This window comes from Rhodnius prolixus, unplaced genomic scaffold (assembly GCF_049639745.1).
Source record: "Rhodnius prolixus isolate KJV_2025 unplaced genomic scaffold, Rpr scaffold_14, whole genome shotgun sequence".
Lineage (NCBI taxonomy): Eukaryota > Metazoa > Arthropoda > Insecta > Hemiptera > Reduviidae > Rhodnius > Rhodnius prolixus.
In genome coordinates this window covers 2,684,948-2,706,688 of record NW_027411594.1, presented here as the reverse complement: position 1 = coordinate 2,706,688, position 21,741 = coordinate 2,684,948, and the positions used below count along the sequence as shown (strand labels likewise).

General features: G+C 35.4%; 1 protein-coding gene across 14 annotated transcripts in view; it reads left to right on the top strand.

The window, feature by feature from the left end:
* Positions 1-21,741, top strand: part of LOC141451657 (uncharacterized) — a 618,152-nt gene that overhangs the window by 432,925 nt on the left and 163,486 nt on the right. For 6 of the 14 annotated variants that reach the window (XM_074123137.1, XM_074123134.1, XM_074123131.1 and 3 more), the window contains one exon: positions 8,819-8,862. The exons of the other annotated variants lie outside the window; for them this stretch is intronic. The gene's annotated coding sequence lies outside the window, so the exon portion shown is untranslated. The remainder of the gene's footprint in view (positions 1-8,818; positions 8,863-21,741) is intronic. 14 annotated transcript variants of the gene reach the window in all.

The following is a 21,741-nucleotide window of genomic DNA, read 5'->3' as shown; positions in this document are numbered from 1 at the left end:
TTTTTAACCGGAAATATACGTTTTAAGGTGTACGGAAACACCATTCTTCTTCTTCTTAACTGGCACTACAACTCGCTTGCGCGAATCTTGGCCTCTTCTAAGGTTGCGTAGTGGTTATTTTTTTTGACGGGGTAGGGTTACTGGCCCTACGCCCAACTCCTAACCTGGAGGACCAGGATTTTCTGTAGGGGTTTACTCTCTTAGCCTTTGAAAACGTTCTAACCCACAAGGCAATGGGGGGTATGGAGTAGAAAGGATACAGGAAACGGGTAAGGAGCGGGATAATGAAGCTTGTGAAGATACATAGGATAAGGTGTAGGGTCAGCGGACAGCTGCTCCTTTAGTCGCCTCTTACGACAAGCGGTAGATACTGTGGCCCTATTCTACTAACCCCAGAACCACAAGGGGTGGTTAACACCATTCCAAGTACGTATTTGTTGGTGACCACCAAAATAATTGTAAAATATGGAATCACGAGTCAATACAACCGTAAAGTGTTGTGAGTTGATTAAATGCTTGTCCGATTCACGATTACAGCCAATATATATTGTACAGATTTTCCCATAACATGTTTCCTGAACTTCCTGAATCTAAAATGTTGTATTCTATTGCAATTCTCTTAATTGTACTATACACATGACAGATGGGACAGATATATATTAAATTTAGAATGGGTGTTCCTCTCTCTACCAACCCCCTATTCTTATATTGTGGCAAAACAATACATAGGGTCTGATCGAATATATGGTCGAGTGGATATCTATTGTACGTACGTATCACTGGCGTAATGACCGCCTAACGGTATTAGAGGGTGTTATCTAGGTAATTGAACAGTCTGTGACAGGGGAATTTGTACCTAATTTCAGCTGGCAGTTTGGCGGAAATCAGTCATCAATAACATACGCAAAGTGATTTTTTTTTTTTTTTTTTTTTTTGCGCATCAACAGCTGAGGTCATTAGCGCCCGGAGCTTTTTCCAGTGCACTGCCGGCCTCCGGACAGTGTTCTCTCGTTACAGACAACACTGTCCATCACCGGACAGTGAGCTGTAAGAAGCTCCTAGGAAGAGAAAATCTAAGGGTCAGCTGCTGGATTCGAACCCGGGACCTCCGCGTGGGAGTCCAGTATGCTAACCTCATAGCTAATCCCTTCCCTTGTTCCAATTTTTCAAGGTGTGGAATCCAAAAAATATGACATTCGCCTCATCTTTAGATGGCTTTCTTTTTTTGGAGTTACAGAACATTCTCATTGGAATTGTAGAACAGCGAAGGCATTAATAATTATATCAGGGAAGGGATTAGCTATGCGGTTAGCGTATTGGATTCCCGCGCGGAGGTCCAGGATTCGAATCCAGCTGCTGTCCCTTAGATTTTCTCTTCCTAGGAGCTTCTTACAGCTCACTGTCCGGTGATGGACAGTGTTGTCTGTAACGAGAGAACACTGTCCGGAGGCCGGCAGGGCTCTGAAAAAGCTCCGGGCGCCAATAACCTTAAATGTTGACGCGCCTTATAATTATTAAAATTATAATAATTATATCAAATATTTTTTGAAATAATTTTATTCAATGGCCATTGAGATTGATTAAAAAAATGAATAAAATTAAAAAAATTGTTGATCAGATTGATTGAAAATAGCAATTTTTGGCCGTCCACGACACCTAATTGATAGTTGGACGTTAAGCCCGCCTGAAAAAATAGGCGATTACATTACTTTACCAGTAATTTATCGGGAAATATAAATAAAAAAGTCACTTCCACTTGATCTTGGGCAAAAAAAAAACCTTTATGAATTGCAATAGAATACAACATTTTAGATTCAGGAAGTTCAGGAAAAGTCTCGCACATCCCGTAGGGGGAAGTGGACTAGCCACTTCTTCAGGGATCTTGGCGTCCCTGCGGGTACCCTAGCCTAACAACACGAACAACTCTCATTTCTGACACCTCTTACATCCATACGGTGTACATTTGGACCTTCAGATGTAGTTGATGTACTGCTTCGATTTGTAGCGTAACCCACAAGCAAGCTCTTAGCTTTAACATACGAGGGTCGTTTGAAAAGTCCGTGCAAAGTCAGAGAGATAGCACTACTGGCGCGTATCGAGGTTATGTTTAGTTAGTAGCATCTCTTGGAAGAACACACACCAAGTTTCAGCCAGATCGGTCTATTTCTTTGTGTTTGGCATTCGTTTGAATCGAGGAAGTCGAGTGATTTTCAAAAAATGGACGAAAAAGAATTTCGTGTGTTGATTAAACACTACTTTATGAAAGGCAAAACGCCTCAGGAGACTAAAGAGAAGCTTGATAAACATTATGGTAACTCTGCACCTTCGATTAGAACAGTTTATAAGTGGTTTCAAAATTTTCTGAGTGGCCATTTGGGCACAAGTGACGCTGAACGTTCTGGACGCCCTGATGAGGTTACTACTCCAGAAATCATTGATAAAATCCATGATATGGTGATGGATGACAGAAGAGTGAAGGTGCGTGAGATTGCTAGTGCTGTGGGCATCTCGAATCAACGGGTACATAATATTTTGCATCAATATTTGGACATGACAAAGCTATCCGCAAGATGGGTGCCGCGATTGCTCACGCTTGACCAAAAACGAAATCGTGTGAAGTGTTGCAAGGACGGTTTGCAGCTGTTACAGAAAAATCCGCAGGACTTTAAGCGTTGTTTCGTCACTGCGGATGAAACATGGATACATCACTACACTCCTGAGACCAAAGAACAATCTAAACAATGTGTTACATTTGGACCTTCAGATGTAGTTGATGTACTGCTTCGATTTGTAGCATATCCCACAAGCAAGCTCTTAGCTTTAACATACGTATACACTCTCCAGTACATTCACATTGGAAACTTTAACAGTGGACATTTTACACATGTCCAAAATGCGAGGAACTAAAACAGACACAATAACACTTTCAGATCGCACTGCATTTGGCTTTCAAGAATCACCCAATTATATCTAATCCATGTACAGATCTCTCATCAGACTCCCAGTAATAATCTTACCATCAAGAGCGTCTCTATCACTTCTTTTACCCTTGTTCTTCTCTCAAATCCACCAAGATTATAGGAACAGTGAGCTGTATGATTGAAGCGAGAGTGGATCTTGATGCTTCTTATCTGAGCATAGATTATGGTTCTGATAACAGATTACTATGATAGTCTGTGAAGTGAGCTATTTTTTTTTTTTTTTTTTTGTAGTTTTTTAGCATTTCTTTGAACGTGAACATGTATAATATTGAAGCCAACAACTTATTAGTATAAATCATATGTTTCTAGGAGTCTAGAGTGAAATAATGTAGTTTGAGTAATAATACTAGCGTTTTATAACTTGATTTTTATGACGTTGTGTTGTAATTGACTTACAACTTTATGTAGAATTAAATATTATTAAGAGCATTGCCAATAAATGCTAAACGTTTCAGAGTTAAAGGTTAAGTCAAGTTCTATGATCGGCTTCATCAAATTTTTGATTAAATCTTGCGATAAATCTTGGATTTACGAAAATTCAGAATGAATTCCCACATTTTTTTCGCTTGTTAGTATTAAAATCTCATTAATTTCAAGCCAGAAAGTTGAAATTAAAATGCTGGCAAAGAAGTAGATTATACTGATTACAAAATGTGTTTTTAATGTTTACATATGAGTAAGAACCTGTTGCGTTAGATGCACCTTTCTTTATTAAATTACTTTCCAGAGAGTCTTTCCTACTTTCTTCTTCCACTCCTCCTTGTAGGAGGAGGAGGAGGCTTTGTGTTTTTTTAATTAAGTAACTCATAAAAGGTGTTTAAAAACACTCGTATGGTGTTTAAGTTTAAACTTTAAAACCTTATTCTTCTTTTTATTTTCATCAGAGTGAATTAAAATCATTTCCCATCTCCACCATTGAAATTCTTGCAAAATGTTTCGACTTTTTTCGTTGCCAATTTAGTTTTTTTTTGTAAATTTGTAAGGGCTTTCTTCAGTGAGTGGCTAGTTTAAGAGGTGTTTATCCTCTTTCATGGTGCAGTAGCTGGGAAAACTATTTTCAAAATATCAGTTTCATAATTCATGATTTGAGGAATATAGAACCTGTCCCAGTCTACTCTTCCCTCGAATCCTACCCGAAAAGCGTCGGTGGCGTCGTGATCACCTGATCGTATGATAGAAAAGAGGCATCCTTCGAATTCACTTCAACCGCATCCTGTGTTAGTCGACTCTTGATGGTTATCGTTGGATGGCTCTCATTCAAATCTTTCAAGCCATTTTTATCTATGTATTCTAATCCGATTTTCTTGTAGCCAATAGACAGTTGTAAATTAAATATATCTAAAAAAAAAAAAGAAGGTAAAAGACACCTGATCTAATTTACTCAAGGTATAGAACCCAAAAATTCGCCTTTTTGTAGTTACAAAATATTATTATCGGTTAAAAGTAAAGTAATGCCTATTTTTTCAGGCGGGCTTTACGTCCAACTACCAATTTACGAGTAGGTGTCGGTGGACGGAGGCGTCTAGCAAACATACTTTACTGTAAATTCCTTTTATTAACCATTAAATAAAATCCAAGGCCTAAGACAGGGAATCGAACCCAGTACCACAATACATATTAGCTTCGCAGTCTGATTATTATCATCGATATATAGAGATTATTATCTCTATAATCATATTAATCTGTGTAATCTGTAATCTCTATACATACAGGGTGTTCATTTTAAGACGGCTCAAATGCATTTCATGCTTACACGGTTAATCTGAGCAAAAAAAAATGGTAGAGGAAAAATTTGTTGCCTGTCACCTCTAGTTTCACAATATGTGACTTGATTTTAGATTCCTGCCCGCATACGCGGCTGACGCGCGACCAAAAGTGAAGGTTTGCTGTTGACCTCCATTTTCATATGCACAGTTTTAAAGAGTATAAAAAGTTTTGAGAGAAACCGGAAACCACAATTCGATATCTTTAAAATTAAAGGTGCTAGGCCGTTTCAAAATCTCGTATTTATTAATCATATTTCAATTTTTTTAACTTGTTATCAAAGAGAAATAAGAGCACGCGATAGGTCATTTTTATGTATTTTTTCATCCCCTTTCTCCTGAAAATATTGCCAAGGCAGTTAAGCTAGCATTTTTCTTAATATCGGGAAATAAGTCGTTTTCGGAGGGATTTTTCTAAAAAAAATCAAATGTTAGGAGCTTTAGATATTCTCAAGCATACACAAAATGGCTAAAAATTAATTTTACATCTGTTACAAACAAGAAGGTTTAATAATTATTTGGTAATTTTGGGAGAGTTGCGTTTAATTACTAAAAAAATTTGGAAACCTCCTGCCACATATTTGAGAGATTAATATCTTTCATGTAAAGAATCAAACTTATTCCTTAATTTATCAAATGATGCATTTTACGCAACTTGTGCAGCATGTACTGTGCCTTCAAAGGTGCCTCCTCAGGTATAGAGAGCAGTTGATAACCTCCTGGCTAACCTGGCTTGCGTGCTAGAGGAAGCAAAATAATATTTTATTCAATGGATATTGAAAGTGATTTTTAATTTTTAACTATTTATTTTCACAACTGCAGTTATACGAGCTGCAGTATTGAAGTTACATTTCCAACACACGTGAAGAAGCTGTTACAACGTGATAACCTACAAATTCGTGAATACCATGAAGGGGAGAATTCACCAGCCAAATGGTAAAACTCCCAAAGGAAAGAACATTCCATTATTATGCACTGGAACTTACTTCATTAAGAAGATCATGTGGCCACCGGTGACCACCTTCAACTGTCTTGGAGGATTTCCCGGGTAATGCATTAAGTTAAGTTGTTTCCGGGATTTTGCAGATTCAGAAATAGCTTCTGATCTAATATAACGTCACTTAAGTAATTACATTCTATTAACTTTTAATTATTTATTCATCCTATAAAATAATTATAGAATATATATTAGGATAAATGTATTCTAAAGTATTTAATGAAGAAAGTCACACTCTACTTTATGGAATAATCGACCGTACCTAAAGAAGTTTAATGGTTGTACAAATATATGAAGATTTTAAGGGGGATGTATGAGCAATAACACCATTACATACAACCAGTGTTGCCAGGAATGTAATTTTGCAAGCAATAAAATTCTTTTACATTACATTAATCTGCATAAAAAGGGGATTTTCTGGTTAAATAAACCGGGCAAAAAAGACCATAAACCATAATAACTGTTTATTATAAGTTTCTTTCAAGGTTCACACGGTCTTTGGGTTTGATTGTTTTTTATTTTTTTTTTGTTTAGTCACAGTTTACCGAAATAAAATTGTCACCTTTTTTTAGCAATTTAAATTTTAACAAAATTTTAAAGTTAAAAAGGTGGGTACAAAGATTTATTTTAAAAAATTTGAAGTCTCATAACCCGCTACAACACCTGGAGACCATCCAGGAGAGCTGGCTCTGATTACTTACTAAACCATTAACGTGTTCATCCCCAATAGTGGAGTGTAGTACTCCACTACCGGACGTGGGCTTTCTAGGGTGGTCGAATACATTCTTCGTTCCCAAAAAATGGCGGTTTACCCAGGGAGAGGCTCTTTTTCTTCGACTCAGTCCAACTCTTAGCCATTCATCCTTCGTATGATGTCAAGGATTAGGTGAATAGGTGAGAAGGGGACGGAAGCAGCCGCCTGGGTGGTCTTGCTTCCTTTTTTCCACCTAAACCTCTTTCTCAGGTGTTCTGAGGATGGCTTCTTTTACCCACCGCCCAAGAAGATGCAGTGAGAAAGTGAATCAGGTCTATCCTTTTGACTAGGAGACAAACGCTCTTACTGCCTCTAAGTATAGTTGCAAAAATAATGAAAATATCATTTTAACGTTGAATCATATCTGATTGCAAAGAATACTTGTACTATTTTTTATGAATCAATATCTCATTTTTGACTACCATACATGTGATCTAATCTAGTCAGCCGATTGACAGAAAGATGGAAGTAGAATGTGATTGCGGGAGAGTGATGAAGGATGGATGGGGATCTATAGCTTGAATCCAGAGGGAACTCAACGATGTTCCACAGAAAAAAAAATCTTCACTAACATACACAGACATACATAGCACACGAATCAGATTAAGTTCCAGCTATTGACTCTGGGAAACTCCAACACTGTTCCCTGATCGAGCACACCGAGGGGGCGGTTATCCTCTGTTGCAAATACTCCTCTATAAAACGATTAAAACCATAAACTAGTTTTTGTGTTTTGGGTTAAAAAAAAAATAACATTTTCTTTCTGATCTCCATTTTAGTTGTGACGTGCCGTTCTTTAAATAACAAATATGGTACGTTTCCAAGTTCCAGGAAAAGGAAGTTGTGGTCTCAATATCTAAAAATTAACAATTATCAATATAGTTCCTTAGAGCGCTTGTTACGGAAATAGAACCAAGTGTACAGGCCATTATTTGAATTCATCTTCCAGTGGTTATTGTAAAATTGGTAACCTGAACGGAATTTATTTATTATTAGGGAGTTGGTTAGGTGATTGAAAGCAAAGCTTTCTGAGGTATGGCGATTAGAGAGTAGCAGATGGTATCGAATCTCACGGCGTGCATTAGCACTCACGTCAGGGTGTTCTTTATACCTTACCTTTTCCCATCGGAGACGTTTGAATGGGGATATATGTATAATATATTATGTATAAATTCTGCTCAAAGTGCGGCCCTTGCCTCTCAAATATGTATAATCTTCCTTCTGACCCTTTACTTTTAATCTAAACTTTATTGAATTATTGATTTAGATGGTTTCTTCTGTTATAATAATCTACGAGTATGCCCATAAAAACGTCTTCCGGCACGCATGACCTCGTACCTAGTCTGATCTCATCTCCCATCTATCTACCCCTAACTACGTCATGGGCTCTGAACCGTCTCATTCCCTGTTCCATCTGGGCTGATCCTTCAATCTCTCTGATTTAATTTCATTAAAAATATTTTCTAGATCATTCAACCATTTCAAGCGAAGTCTGCCTCTTCGTCGAAGACTTCATCAAACTTTCTTTCTAAGTTGTTTTTGTGGGACTTTTTTCTTCAATTTTACTCCCCACTTACCACAACCATTTAAGTTGGCTCATTTTCACAAAGGAATACTAAAACCTCTGCCGTAGTTCATGGGTCCACAAGATCGTAGTTCGTTCTTCCAGACCCTCCTACGCAATACTGGCAGGTCCAATTTTTCGCGAATATTTTCCTTTATCATTTATTTTACATTTTTTCCATTTTCCATGGTTAGTATCCAGGGCTTTATGTCACTAGTGACCTTATAATGATTAAATGTTTTAAGATCTTAGCTTTGTGCATAAATGCACTTATACCTTGGCAAAAGCTTATCTAATCACCTTCTATTATCGATTTCTACATTCTTTCTTCCTGGATTTTTCATATTTCATTTTCAGGATGATGGCCTAAAAGTCCACAACCGGGTGGGGATACAATAAACGTACGTACTACGATATTATCAAGTCCTGCAGACTTATCCACATTTTAGAACGTAGTACTGATTCCTGGTGCCAATGTAACTCTTTCCCCCCAGCTTCTTACCCAGTTAACAAGGAAGGGTTCCCCAAATTAAAGGGAACGTGGGAGAGTCCTAGGCAGAAAAGATTGTAAAGGGAATAAAAATTTATAGGAGTTATGCAGAGCCGAATGTAAACTTATGTCATAAAATAAAGTAGGTGGGTTTTGAAACTACTTTAGTTGCAAAACCAACCTATAAAAATTTACATCTCATTAAATTTACATGCTCCATTTTTTCCTACAATTTTTTATGGATAACATTTCTTTTTTTCTTTTTCCAGGTGAGCACAAACAGGAATGTATAATTTTGACCCATGCATTTAGAGTGAGTAGTCATTTATTGTTTATAAAATATATTCCATAGAAGATTTTAGAAACGTGAATTCTGTCTTCATTAACCCCATTAGGCCAGGTAATAAACTGAAATAATGAAGGCTATGGAGTCGCGATTAAGTGCCATATCGATAAACTGGTCCAGATACAGAATCCCATTATGGTGAAATGTAAATCCAGATGAAGCTGTTGTTACCAAAGAAGAGATGTTTACGACCAGCTTGTTAAACTTGTCTCTATATTTTACTGCCGAACATATAACTATGTTGGCTTATTATTGCCTAGGCTTTTAGATATATCATTGTCCAATCTGTAGATCTGAAATTACATGTGTAATATTTCTGGGGATGCTGTGACAAGAACAGAGATTTGATGTTGTTTTCCTGAGTAGGTAATTACGCGATTATCGTTGGTAGTTCAGTATTATCGTTCCTAAATTAAGCGTTATTATGCCTTTTATTCGAATGGTATTTCTAGCTTCAGATAGGGTTTTTTTAATTTTCTAGATTTTATTTTGCGCAATGGTTATGATTCACTTCTATAAACTACATCTTAATCAACCAGCTAATAATCTCTCTTCTGTTAGAATGTCAATCAATGGTGTTGCGATCCTTTTAGGATCTCAACTCATCAATTACATCAGTTTTGGCCGTTCTTTTTACCAATAGGATACTTTGATGAGCACTATAACATTTTAGAGTTAGAGTTAGAGCACAAAGTTAACTATTCGAGGGAGCTGTAGCTTGTTAACTCCGAATTCTTTTTAAATGTAAATATTTTTTGCTTGACTAGTACATCATAGAACAGTAATTACAAAGTTGGCTAGTTTATTTGTCTAGTTTTATATAAACGCTTATGATAAAGCAAGATTTTTTTTTTATTAAACTGATTTAAACAATTTAGGCATTGTAATTCTTATTTTGTTCAATTATGGTGAGTTCTAATATTAATATTTTCGTATAAAAAACCTATTATTCGAATATTCTTTTGAATCTTGGAGATCGGATTATCTAATTAATGATGCAGAAAGTATAAAGGGGGGAACAATCCTAAAAAAAAGAGCTCTGTTTATGGTTATAAAAATGAAAACATCAGAAGGACCGGGAGTTATATCTTTTACAACCGTTAGGGGCTTTTTAAAACGAGAAATATTTATTTAAAAGTACAATTTTTATTTAATATTAATCGTTCATAAAAACAACAGTTATAAAAAGATACGGGGGGAAGGGAACTTCACGACTACGTAGAACTGATGTTGGGCTGAACAGAACTGAACTTGGACAGCGTTTGGGCTGAACTGAACTGGGGCAACGTTAGGGCCGAACTGGCTGGCCTGATCGGAGTGGAAGTATTTAAATGTTAGAAGATGGCTGCTATCAAAGAGAATAAGAATGAAGAATAAATTTATAGGTTTTGTGAATATAACTCGGGAAACAATCTGGTTTCCTGAATTTCAATGATTCCAAATTTCTGGAACACATTTCACTTAGAAAGCCTCCAAAAAAAAAGAAATTTTTGCTTTCTTCCGGTTCACTGACTACGTAATATAAAGTACTGTGTGTTGGAGCATTAGTAATAACAACCCTACCGGACAGTTTTAATAACTTAGAAAGGAAGTGCATCAAGTTGCATTGTTACAATTACATAAAATCTGATACTAAATCTAATTTTATTCCTATTATTATTAATTTATTTACACACTTTATTAAACAATAAATCGCTGTAAAGGGGGGGGTCAAAAAAAATGTAGTCATTGCAGTAAACTGTGCCATTTCAGTTTGGGGTTGTTACTTTAGTTTCATTTGGCATCCGGCCATCTTGTAATATTTCCGGCCAATAACCTCCACTCTTCTTGTTTCTTCAATTACTGCTACAAAAATATTTTACTTTTCCAGCAGTGAACCGGAAAATGAAGAAGAAGGATTTGTGGAAGTAAAATCAGGAAATGTATAACATCATTAGTACAAGTAGCTCCTTTAATAAGAAAGAAAAACTAAATCAAATAGTTTCAGACAAGTTTGGACATGTTTAAATTTGCGCTCACAGTAGGAATAGGTATTACACGAAGGATTCGAATTTAAAAAAAAACAAAACAATTTCTATCCCTTATTTAACCAAATTTAGGATATCAAATAACTTTTTAAGAGAAGGAATCAGTTGTTAGCTTACTAGAGTCCCACATGGAGATCCTGCTGCTTTTCTCTTACTAGGAACTTCTTACAGCTCACTCTCTGGTGATGGACAGTGTTTTCTACGAGAGTACACTGTCCGGAGACTGGCAGTTTACAGGAAAAAAACCCCTGACGCCATTGACTTTAGATAATGACGATCCTCAAAGTGAACATAATAAAACTATCATAAAAGATATATTATTGCTAATTTCAGTCGTTATTTTTTTGGCAAAGCTTTCGACTTTAGGGACTAGGACAACTTCAGGGGGTTATGCTAGTTGACAATTAAACTATTATTTTTTTTATATTTTTAATGTCTAAGGTTCGGTGTATCTTCTGTCTAAATCAGTCAGTTTTGAATTAATGAATCAGTCTTCAAAAAAAATTAAGTATAATGATTTAACTATTTAGATGTAGGCGCCACGGTAGCCGAGCGGGTTAAGAGGCGAGACCTTCAAAGCTAATATGCATTATGGTACTGGGTTCGATTCCCGGTCTTGGCCTTGGATTTTATTTAATAGTTAATAAAAGAAATTCACAGTAAAGTATATTTGCTAGTCCCCTCCGTCCACGACACCTAATTGGTAGTTGGACGTTAAGCCCCGCCTGAAAAAATAGGCGATTACTTTACTTTACTTTTACTTACTTACTATTTAGATGTTACAAAACAATGACCACTTCTGTATCGCTGGTCTTTTTTACTACCTCATTGAAAATTGGCTAAAGCTGTTCACAGATATGAGTAAATTGGTACTGGGTTTGGCCCACTCTGGATCCATGCAAAGATCTCAGTGGACGCTACAGTTTTTTCCCAATTTCTCACACTAATCCATCTCAGATCATCCACAACATCTTTACTTCCAACAAATTTTGTGATTTAACAAAAACATCATTCTCCTAGTCACACAATTGGGTGTAATTCTCCCAATCGTCTGATACTATTATTTCTTTATCCTTGATACTAAATCAGGTCACCTTGTAAATTAAGGAGCACTTCATTACCGGTAATCCTCCACAATCCTCTTTCTTAAACTTTTCCTTTCTCCAGTCAGGATTCGATTCTCTCTTAGTTAATGCTTAGCTCCTCTTTAGGATTCATGTTGATTGTTTATAACAATTGTTTAGTCACCTTTTCGGGAGTGCAGCTTCTGTCATTAAGAATCTTTGGCGCTTTCATGAGACACATGTTAACCGCCTCTTTTCTTACATCATTCTTTACCGCCTCCTAGATTCTCGGAAGAGATAGGTTCTCAGTACACGTCTAATAAACCATTTGTGTAAAAAAAGAGAACTCACTGGAGCGCTGCAGGCTTTGTTATTGTTCAATTCATCCCCTTATTAAAGCACCCTCTCGTCGGCGCTTACTCGCACATCCTGAGCTATAATCTGGCATTATGCTGATATGGTATTCACAGCATAAACAGTTGCTTTGTTTGTAAATCCCTAGCTTGCAGCTATCATCGTTCTGATGTTTATAAATGATAGCATTATTCAGCTTACTGTTTAGTCTAAGTATTTACCCTGCGAACACCATTGTATTCCGTTTGGGCTGATATTTTATGAGTGTTAGGGAAGGAGTCATCCATAATGTTCGGGAAAATCTTATGATTACTTTTTAATTAGTTTCTGTTATTTCTTAGAAAGGAGAATCATAATCGAGTCGACTTTGGAGCATGAGTTTTCACTTGCTTTCACCGCGATGACTTATTCAAAGAAGAATCTGACACAAAAAATTACTATAACATCTTAACATAGTTGTTTCAGTAAATTTTCGAAAATTTTAAAGCTTAGTATTTATCCCAAAAACTAACTTTGGCATTATATTGTTCATTTTAAAGAAACTGTCTTCGAAAAAAAATTAAATTTCTTGCCAGTAAAGTGAAATTTTCCAAAATGGGCTTTCCGAAACTCTTTTCTGTTCACTGCCAGTTAACAGACTAGTTTTATCTCGATTAGGACAGCTCAACCGGACAGTTAGCTCTAAGAAGCTCGTAGGTAGGGAAAATCTAAGAGCCAACAGTTGGATTCAAATCCGTGGGATCTTCGCACAGTATCCCTCATAATCTTGAAATTTTAATAGCGCTCTACCAGACTATATTAGTTTTATTATTACTTTACAAGTTCAAAATAATTTTAAAGAAAATAAAAAAATAAAACTACATTGCCCCAACAAAATACTATAACTTAAGAGGTCCAGTCACATAGTGGCGCTGAAGAGACCTATAAAATTTGAATATTTAATTATTTCGGTTAGTTGTGGGAAGGAAGATAAACTGTGTTCAAGATAGTTGCAAGAGGATCTTGTCCTCCTCATTGTTCCTAGTTGATGATGGTTGGCGGCTAGAAGTGGGAATTCTATTAACCAGCTCCTTCAATTTGAAGTTGAACCACAGGGAGACCTCGGGAACTTCTGCAACTGAACACTTCATATATATATATATAGCTGTTGGAATTTATTTAGTGTGTAATGAGATGGTGTACTTCGTTTTCCCTTTATGTGGGTAACCGCCCTGGGGGTGGTGTACTCAAGATGTCGTCTAGAATGTTATTTAGAGAGTTGGGTTAATGAGAAATGGTGGTGTCACTTTAAATAAGGCACTTGGTGTCTTCTGAATTTAGACTAAACGGAAGGGAAATCGCAGAATTATCACCCTAAATTTCTGTTTCACTTCGCGCTGAAATACTTAAATGAAATTTCAGCAATTTAGCTACAACTCCTTAAACAAAAAAATTAATTATTATGCCAAATATTAAACACAATCGAATGTAGCGCGCTTACGGTGGAATTAATGAGTACAAGGCAAAGTAAGTTATCGGTAGAACCTGTATTTAAAAACTATATATATTGAGGCGCATCATCATCTGACGTCATTGGTGTCCAGAGTTTTTTTTTTTAACTGCACTGCCGGCTTCTGGACATTGTTCTCCCTGTTAAAACTATAAGAAGCTCCTAGGAAGAGCAAATGTGTAGGCTATCAGCTGGATTCAAACCCGGGATACCCACGTGGGAATCAAGTGCACTAACCACAGTGCTATTCCGTACTTTAAACCTAAATTTGGAGCATAGTTCGTGCTGATTATTGTAGTGTCTTCTGTAGATTATTGTATCTTTCAGTTAAGGTAAAGTTAAGGATTATTGTATCAGTAAAGTTGACCGAACCAACCGCTAGTATCAATCCTAAATATTAAATAGTTTTCGCTTACTCAAAAATAGCACAATGCTCGTTAGTCTAGATCCGTCCGTAAGTAAAGTAAACCATCGCTTCCATAGCCCTTAGTAACCTTAGCTGCTTATTCTCGCTGTAAATATCCGTTCTTACCTTAAAGACCCAGTCCGGTTCATCATCTTCTTGATCTCTGTGCTTTGCTAGAGCATCTCTTCATTCTTTCAAAGCTTTCATTGCTTTTTCTTTGATGATCACATCAAAGAGCGTACCAGATTAAACTCAGAACGCAGAGATTGCTTTGTATCGATTATCATTTCCTAAAAATGGATATTGATATGAGAAGTGTTTTTTAGATAAACGAAGATAAGAAAAAAATATTCTGTAAGAGAAAGAAGCGTGGAGGTACAAAACGCACTATATAGTGAAGAGAGAACTAAGTTCAACTCAGAGAAACAGAATTACTTACTCCAGCTCTGTTTGTTCAAGTTATATATATATATATATATATATATATATATATATATATATATATATATATACGTATGTATACACACAGCTGTTTGGAAAAGCGTGTTGGCAACACTTGCTGAGGAGCCCTGTGTACCAACCTAATTTATCTAATGGACTGTTATATCAAGTACCCATCTGGCGCCTATTACCTGCTCATCCACCTGCCTCAATCATCGCCACCCACAAGTAAACACCGTCAACATTTCACCCATCATTTCAGGCATTAACACACTAAAAGGGCATTAAATGACTTTATTTTCATTAGCGTTAGCCTTTTTACAAAAAGCTAACAAATTTTCCAAAAACATTTAATTAAAACTGTATTAACAGTCTAGTGAACATAAGGCACCCTTTAGATAGCTAGCGTAAAACAATCACTGGAATACTCCAGATTTCCTTACAAAAGTTTTGTAATTTCTACGTAAAATTAGTTTGCTTTAAAATAGGTTTAGTTCAATAAGCGAGTCATCCCAGATTAGATTACAAGAGCCGAATCGCGTTTCCAAGGCAACGCTGCCAAAAACGGTTTCATTTTGCCACTTGTAGGCTTAGTAAGAGAAACCATTTCTTCTGGTAACGTCTGCAGTTTTTTCTATAAATAGTTTTAAGCCCCCTTATCATCTCATCTGGTCCTAAAATCGGAGGTCTTCATACTGAAAATTAACTATTGTATAACAAACCATTGTTAGATTCACCTACTGCCACTAAGTATATTTCACCCTCAAAGGTCGGGCGTTAGGTGGTTTCTGCTACCCTATAGATCACCCATTCCTAGAGAGGGATGCCTCCCTAAAAGTAAATCTTGGCCCGATTTTGATAAAATTTGGTAGGATGATAGGGTTAGGGCTCCCCTACCTAACAATAAAGCGACGATCTGCTCTTACACTTGTTAAGGGGAAGTATAGCAATCGTTTCAAATTATCGACACGTGAACCGATTTTCATGAATGAAGTGTCATTCGAATCGAAATTTTGTACAGATTTGCACTTTAAAAGTCTCGACGCTATGCCTCATAAGGAGGGGAGTTCGCCCCACCCAAATAAGGCCCTTTCTAAAACTATTATTACCAATATTTCTACAAAGCTTAGTCCGATTTTGATAAAATTTAGCACGAAGAAGTGATTAAAGCTCCTCTACGTGGCTGTGAAGTGCCATCATGCTCTTACACCTACTAAGAGGAAGTACTGCAATCGTTAAAATTATCAATGAGTGAACCGATTTACATCAATGAATTGTCGTTCGATTCAAAATCTTTGCCTTTTAGGGAGAAGTACTGTAATCGCAGTTTATTTTTCTTGCTCCTCTTAAAAGGAAGTACTGAAATCGCAGTTTAATTTTGCTATTTACGTACAAATACCTTCCTATTTTATTCAAAACGCTTTCTCAAAAAAATGGTTATTGAGGATGGTTTGGGGACCGCAACTATAATCATTCTTTAAAAAGATCTCTCCAGTGGTAGTTACGGTTCCGATTTAACACCTTATCAGGTTATAATGATAGAATAGCTTATTCCAAATTTTAAAAAATCTGTAAAGCAGACGTAACTTTGCAAATAGACAAAAAGGAAAATCTATCCAAAGGGACAAAAATCTCCTTAACAAAAACTTACAGTTTTAAAAGTTAAGTATAAGGGTTGATTAAACGCCAAAAGGTACACAAATCAGCAGTTCCCAACATTTCATTAATACTTCATTGATATAATTTAAGTAATTTTACTGCATTAACTTTTCCTTCACATTTTTTAGAATTTATTAGATGTCACAGACCCTTATGCTGGCCAGTTCATTCATAATATTTTTTTATTATAATTATGATAAAATGAGTGATGAATTATTCTGAGTAGTCACATATACATGCATGTTAAAGTAGAAAAAAACAAAGTTAGAGTCGGCCACTTTTTAAATTTCAATCACGGAGGATTCAAAACAATATTTCAGTCTTAAATTCGTCTTACCGAAATATTCGTGAGCACAAATAACATACATTTAATAACAAGTAGATTATTCAACAATATTTACTCATTTCTCAATTGTAATTTAATTTAGTCCCCCTAATTTTACTTATGGTAAAATACTGGAATAATTAGCTGTCCTAAAAATATGCATATCTTAATTTTCTTTATTTTATATTACATATATATAACATTGTGGGAAGAACACCTAGATTGAGAATGTAATTGAAGAAAACTATATTATTTGCGATAAAGCCAGATTATTTATTACTTATTATAACAAACGTTTGACTACAACATAAAATAACAATTACTTTAATCGAAGAATGAACTTAAACCAATGATTTTTATTTAAAAATAAAAATAAATGCATAAAATCATTGATGTAAAAAAAGTTTATGAATTTTTTAGCCTCTTATTTTTTTTATATTTTTTATAACGTTTTCTTTTTCACCTGTGATTAATAGTTTGATTATTATAGATAAATAGATATTACAGTCAATCTAAGTTAAATGGTGTGCTACTTGAGTAAATATTTTGTAGACGAAAATGGCCAGCATAAGGGTCTGTGACATCTAATAAATTCTAAAAAATGTGAAGGAAAAGTTAATGCAGTAAAATTACTTAAATTATATCAATGAAGTATTAATGAAATGTTGGGAACTGCTGATTTGTGTACCTTTTGGCGTTTAATCAACCCTTATACTTAACTTTTAAAACTGTAAGTTTTTGTTAAGGAGATTAGTAATAATAATTTTGGAGGGGGCCTTACATAAAGGGGGCTAACTCCTCTCCCATTCGATGTACAGGGCCGAGACCCCCAAAAGGCACATCTACATAAAATTCCGAATCGAATGACACCTCATTCATGAAAATCGGTTCACGCGTTTAGGCGCTACGTTGTTTACAAAAAAGGTAACAAGAACAACAACAAGAAGAAGAAGAAGAACAAGAACAAGAACATTTTTTGAAAAAGCCGTTTTTGCTCATTTTCGGCAACTTTTTTCTCGAAACCTATTAGATCTGGGTGGTTGCAAAAAAATTACAGTTATAAAGGAGGATTTGCCCTATATTATAAAGAAAATTTGGGAATTTTATCTTTTATAGAAAAATAGAAAAAAATTGTCAAAGTTGGGTGTTTTTCAACGTTACACTTTTTCGTGCAGTTTTTGATGGTCAACCCTTATACAACTGTCCTACCGGACAGTTTTAATATCCAGAAGTTGGAAATAGAAGCTGACACTCTCATTTCCTTTGCCTAATAATGTAACAAGTATTCGAAAACAAATATCATACGTATATGGGGGCATAGAGAAAATGTTTATCTTGAAGAATATAGTTAGGAAAATAGATTACACTTTCCATATTAAATTACAGTATGTTTACTCTTCCCATACTGTTAACATAATGTAGGATTTTCTGCCAACATTTCATTTGAGTTTTCCTTATAATAAAAGTAAATACAAGTAGCAATCAATGAACAAGGAAAATATGGACTACATTTTCAATCAATAAATTGAATAGATACTGGAATTTTTCCAATTTTCTTATCAAAACATGTTTAGAGCCGGCATTGCTCAGGGAAATTTCTAGAAAAAATGGAAAATTCTGCTGGTTATATTGGTTTTATATGATAGTGTAGGGCATTTTTAAGACTCTGTTAGACTTAATAAGATTTTTATTCTGGTAATCAGTTTGCTTAGGATGTTTAATCAAAGTACCAACTTTAGACTTGGGTTTAGGATCGATAAACCCACGATTATCGAAGTAGTGAATCATTAATTTAAGACTTATAATTGAGAATTAATAATTATAAAATAATTGAAAAAATACTGTTTTCTGCTAACGCTAAATAATAGGCTAATTATGATATTATCAATAATAAAAATAAGTTCAAATTTCAGAAAATTTCAATCAGCTGTTTGCTTAATTAGTAAGTTTTCACGTTCACATTAATTGTGGAAAACACAATAATATAAAAATTATAATTTACACAAATTGCAGAGTAAGTTTAATAAAGGCAGTTTTAAAAATTAAAAAAATAAGCAATACTTATTAAATATTATCTTAAGGAATTTTTTATTGATAAATAGAATTAAGGGCTAAGGGATAAAAAGTATTTTTTTTTTAAATCTGCTAAGTCTGGCTGCAGAAGGGTGGACAAGGTGCACCACGTGGGCCCTTTCTATAGGGCAGCCCTCTCCTGAACAGTGGCCAGACAGGCCTCGATCGAACAAAATCCAACTATCCACTGACCTACAAATACGAGGGTTGTTTGAAAAGTCCGTGCAAAAATAAAAACTACTTAATTTTTTGGGGTAAACCTTTTTTATTTTTCAACATAGTCTCCTTTTAGGCTTATACACTTCGTCCAACGCTGCTCTAGTTTGTTGATCCCTTCTGAATAATAGGATTTGTCCAAGTCTGAAAAATAGCCATTCGTTTCTGCAATCACCTCCTCGTTTGAATAAAATCTTTTTCCCGCCAGCCATTTCTTCATATTGGGGAAGAAATAGTAGTCCGAGGGAGCCAAGTCTGGAGAATAGGGGGGGGATGTGAAACGAGTTGGAACCCTATTTCCATTAATTTTGCGACCACAACTGCTGAGGTGTGAGCTGGTGCGTTGTCGTGATGGAAAAAGACTTTTTTGTGGGCCAATCGTGGGCGTTTTTCAAACGGTCCAAGAACGATGAATAATATGCACCTGTAATAGTTTTACCCTTTTCCAGATGGTCGATGAGGATTATTCCTTGCGAATCCCAAAAGACAGTCGCCATAATCTTTCGGCCGAAGGAACGGTCTTCGCCTTTTTTGGCGCAGATTCCCCCTTGGTAACCCATTGTTTAGAGTGTTCTTTGGTCTCAGGAGTGTAGTGATGTATCCATGTTTCATCCACAGTGACGAAACGACGCTTAAAGTATGTTTTAGACCCATTTTGAAAATTTTCCTTCCTTTTTTTTTGTGTGTATTGTTTTTCATTGGTTTTTCCTAAATTTTTCTTTTCATAACTAGTCATTATTTTTTGTTTCTTTATATTCACTTTCTCCCAGTAACAGAGATATCGAGTTTTACTAGTTTGGCTAAAAGCAGTGTAATGCAGCTCCTATTTACAGTGTTGTCCATAGGAATGTTATTCCCATGGGATGGGATGGGATGGGACAGTACACATTTGGTATTTCCCATGGTAGTCGATACTTGATATTGTAAAATAAATTTAGGCTGAAATTTGCAGTTGCGTAAGTGCAACAAAATTGATAGGAAATTGATAGTGTGCTGAATGAGCAGAGTGACTCAGAAATAGAATGAGAGTGTCAGAATGATACTGAATTGTCATACTTAGATTATACTTTTGAGTGTTAAAGTTAATAAATCTTGTAGTTTTGCATGTCTCTTTGTACATGTAGTCCTATTTAGTAGACACTAAACGTAAACTTTCATAAATTTAATAATTTTATTTGAACTGTATTCCATATTAATATTATAATGGGAATCCCGTAGGGTGGGATGGGATGGGACAGGCATAAATTGCCATAGGATGGGATGGGATGGGACAGCAAAATATGTCCCATGGACAAGCCTGCCTATTTACAAATGTAAGAAATTTTTAAAAAAGTAAAATAATAGATAAGCAATATTTATTAAATCTTGAACGAAATTGTAGACAACCTGATAATTTACTTACAACTTAATAGCAACAAATTAACTGTCGTAAACTTATACTTCTATTTTGAAACTCATCTGGGCGTATGCAATAGAGCGGTGGGGGTTCAACCAAATGCACAAATCTCCAAAGGATTCAATCTCTTCAATCTAAAATACTTCGAACTATCGTAAACGCTCCATTTTATGTCTCCAACCTGACTATACACTCCTTTTGTCACACAAGCCGATGAAAACACTTTTACAGAAAACTCCACTTCAACCTGCAATCATACCCAAATCCTCTAGCTCAAAATCTTTCTTCAAGAACTCTTCCTGATAACCCGGACAAGACTTCTTAAAAGACAGTGGCCTCGTGTTCTCCTCTCTAGTGAAGAGAGTGACTAATAGTCTAATGTTTTGGAGTGTTATCACTTGGTAACTTCTCCACTCGTTACCTTATCATTTGTTACTCTGTTATCATTGTTACTTATAGTGCTAACGCGCTAATTATAGCCCAAATAAACGCAAGAAAAAAAAACCTATTTGAGAAATCCATTTTGTAAAAACCAAACCTCTATCGAAAAACTAAAACGTTAACTCAAAATCGGTTAACGCACAATCGAACATCTGTACAATCACAACACTTATCCGCACGAACGGTTAGAGAAATTACAAGTTTTTCCACGCACACAATTCACCTTAAAACCCATTTACTAGAGAAAAATTGATAAAATTCAAGATAGTCTAGGTTATTCCGCTCTTTGCCAGCCAGTAATGGAATAGTCAACAGTTGTCCTTCGTAATTGTGGTCCTACATAATGGCGAGCTATTAAAGGCACCATCTCGGTGGAAAAGAAGCACAAAAAAGAAAGCATCTTCACTCTCTCTCCATTATTAAAGCAAAATGTGTCGCTTAATGAAGAAATGGTCGAACAATAAAGTGGAATTCGAAGTGTGGGGAAGACGAATAGAACAATAGACAACAGCTCTAGAAGCTGGCTTTAAATTACATTTCGTTCTCTATAAATGATTCTTGTCTAGTTCACGTATTGATTTTAACACAGAGAAATAACAATATATTGTAATTTCTGTGCGAGAATATTTCATTAAATGATGAATGTTAATAAAAATTAATTAACTAGCGGGATAATTAAGTAATAAAGCAAACGGTTCCCTCTTTGGTGGGATCAGTGATTACGCTGAACCAGGAGCGGAAGTCAATGGTAAATTGAATCATATACGTATAGAGAACTGATATTACTACCACCAAAGTTATATTAAATCAGTTTGGTATTATTCTTCTATTTTAGTGACTGATTCATAAAATAGTAGAAATACTATGGCCAGTTTTATTCATAATTTATTCATTAACAATAATATTTTTTACATTTTTTTAACATCAAAGATTAGGAGTATCTTCCTTCCTGACA